Here is a 2,949-nt window from a genome sequence, read left to right on the forward strand (position 1 = left end):
GAAGATTCTCTGGAGAATCGGCGAGGAAAGGAATATGTGAAAAACACTGACAAGAAGAAGTGTCATGATGTTAGGACATCTGTTGAGAGATCACGGAATTACTTCCATGATACTAGACTCTAGAGGGAGATATGAAGGATAAATACTATAAAGGAAGAGAAAGATTGGAATACATTAAGCAGATAATTGAGGACGTAAGTTGTTAGTGCTACCCTGAGATGAAGAGGTTGGTACAGGAGACAAATCCGTGGCGGGCCACATCAAAGCAATCAGAAGACCGATGTTAAAAAAAAGTTTGGAATGTTTGTATAAAATTATGAGTTTCCTCATTCCAGGTAGCTGTAGTCGGTGGAACAAATCAGATGGATATCAATTGCATGCAGATATCTGGTAGTCGTCATCCTAAGGCTGTACCATGTTAGCGTTACCTTGCGTAGGATTACATTAAGGTCTCTCTCTTAAATTCAGGACTTAAATGATTTTTTCTGTGTGTAGAATCCGGTACGGCCATTGAACATATGATTGACGGACGACAGAAAATTATAACGAAAAATATTGGGGTGTCTGATGACGGAAGGCGCTAATATACTCATATAGGCAAGGAACGATAAGCTACTAACTATCCACAAGTTTCGTCAGTTAAACACCTCTCCACAGGTGCAACGATTTGTACTATTATTAATCATAATAGAGCAATAAGTACCGTTTTAATGCCAACGGCCTTGTCGCAGTGGTAACACCGGTTCCCGTCAAATCACCGAAGTTAAGCGCTGTCGGGCTGGGCTAGCACTGGGATGGGTGACCGTCCGGTATGCCGGGCGCTGTTGGTAAGCGGGATGCACTCAACCCTTGTGAGGCAAACTGAAGAGCTACTTCATTGAGAAATAGCGGCTCCGGTCTCGGAAACTGACATACGGCCGGGAGAACTGTGTGCTGGCCACATGCCCTCCATATACGCATCGGATGACGCCTGTGGGCTGAGGATGACGCCTGTGGGCTGAGGATGACACGGCGACCGGTCGGTACCGCTGGGTCCGCCAGGGCCTGTGGACGGAGTTTACGTTTTAGCATTACCTATTAATGTATTAATCTTATGTGTATGTCTTGAAGGCATTTTGCCACAAAAGTAAGGATACTTAATGGGAGCACATTAGTAACAAAGTAAAATAAAGTAAATTAAATAATAGGGACGGAGTTATAGATTGAAATTTTAACATGCACAATAAATAATTGAAGATGTTGTTTGTAAAACGTGGAAGAGATTCTCACGCTGGAGGATATAGTGGGTCTCCCATTGCTACAGCACATACGGGTATATTGTAACTGTCAAAAATATATTACACATCTTTACTGGAAATTAGTTCACGACGACAGTGATAAGAAAATGACTAACAAGTACAGCGTCACATGCGAAGTTCATTTATTGAGCAAGGAATCGGAGCGAAATGAAGTTGGGCTGCGCAGAAGATGCGGATTTGAGACACGCAAGAGGAGCGCAGTAAAATAAACGCTCGCTAATAGAGGCGAACAGGCCGGCGGGGAGCGCCTAATCGGCCGGCATTTGCGATGCAGATGACCCGTGTGGAGCTGGGCAGGCAGGTCTGGGCGTCGCCGCCTGCCCCCGGCGGCTGCCCGCCTTCTGCCGCTGCTGGCGGGCCCGTCCGTGCTGACACGGCCCACGCTCCTTCCTGCGCTGCACTGCAACGACTACAACCTACAGGGAAACGGCTGCATCTGGCTTAAAAAGAGCGGTCTACTGCCTGGCGAAGGTAAGAACCTCGAAACACAACACATACACTCGTCACTTCGTCTCCGATCACACTCCACGCTTCCAGGCAAGAAGGAACTAAAGACGAAGGCGACTATAGGCCAATCAGCATATAATCTGCTGTATCTAAAGCCTGATGCATTACCTTGTAACATCAACGAATAACATCAACGATAAATACCAGTCAAGCTCCCGAAAGCATAATAGAGCACTGACCAAAGTCTAGGTTGGCTCTTACACAGAAGATTACAGCAATCACTCTCTTTTTACAATGCTATTTATTTATTTAAACTGCGCCGTTACCTGTTTCGAATTGATAGTTTGATATTCAGTCGGCTAGTTCACTTTCTACATTACATTTCGTGTTTTGTTTCCCCACCCGACGTAACTTCCTTGGGGTGGTGATGTCCTACAACCTTAACAGGGTGTGAGACAACGTCCTTTTCATTGTAATTGTGCCTCACGACGATTTTAAGTTATGTAAACAAATTATTATCATTAAATGGAAGATGTTTTGGTTACTTAACAATGAAAAATCCGCGCCATTACGTTACAGTGCATGTTGCTTATCATCTTGCAGCCTCGAAAACTGTATAATGCACTTTTTTGTGTATATATCTGCACATAATGTAAAGCGCCACTCACACTCTTAGACGTTTCATCACATGGAGGTATGTATACAAAAAGGCGATATTACAACCACACAGATGTAATATCGCATTGTAATAATGCATCTATACAAATATGGTGATGTTACAACCATATCGCATTGTAATAATGGTTGTAATATTGCCATCTTTGTAGACATAACCCCATGTGATGAAAATTCTAAGAGTGTGAGTGGTGCTTTACATTATGTGCATATATATACACAAAAAAGTGCATTATACAGTTTTCGATTCTGCAAGATGAAAAGCAACCTGCACTGGAACGTAATGGCGCGGATTCTTCATTGTCAGTAACCAAAACCTCTTCCATTTAATAATAATAATTTGTCTACATCACTTAAGCTCGTCGTGAGGCACAATTATAATTAAAAAGACGTTGCCCCACATCTTGTTTTGGTTGTAGGGCATCAACACCCCACGGAAATTTCGTCAGGTGGGGAAACAAAACACGAAATGTAATGTAAAATGTGAACTATCTGCCCGAAGATGAACCTAGCGATTCGAAACGTAACG

At 43.3% G+C, this 2,949-nt stretch overlaps 1 pseudogene; it reads left to right on the forward strand.

The window, feature by feature from the left end:
- The first annotated feature begins 712 nt into the window (after window positions 1-712).
- Window positions 713-830, forward strand: LOC126254105 (5S ribosomal RNA; annotated as a pseudogene).
- The last annotated feature ends 2,119 nt before the right edge of the window (window positions 831-2,949 follow it).

The sequence above is a fragment of the Schistocerca nitens genome, chromosome 4 (assembly GCF_023898315.1).
Source record: "Schistocerca nitens isolate TAMUIC-IGC-003100 chromosome 4, iqSchNite1.1, whole genome shotgun sequence".
In the NCBI taxonomy this organism is placed as follows: domain Eukaryota; kingdom Metazoa; phylum Arthropoda; class Insecta; order Orthoptera; family Acrididae; genus Schistocerca; species Schistocerca nitens.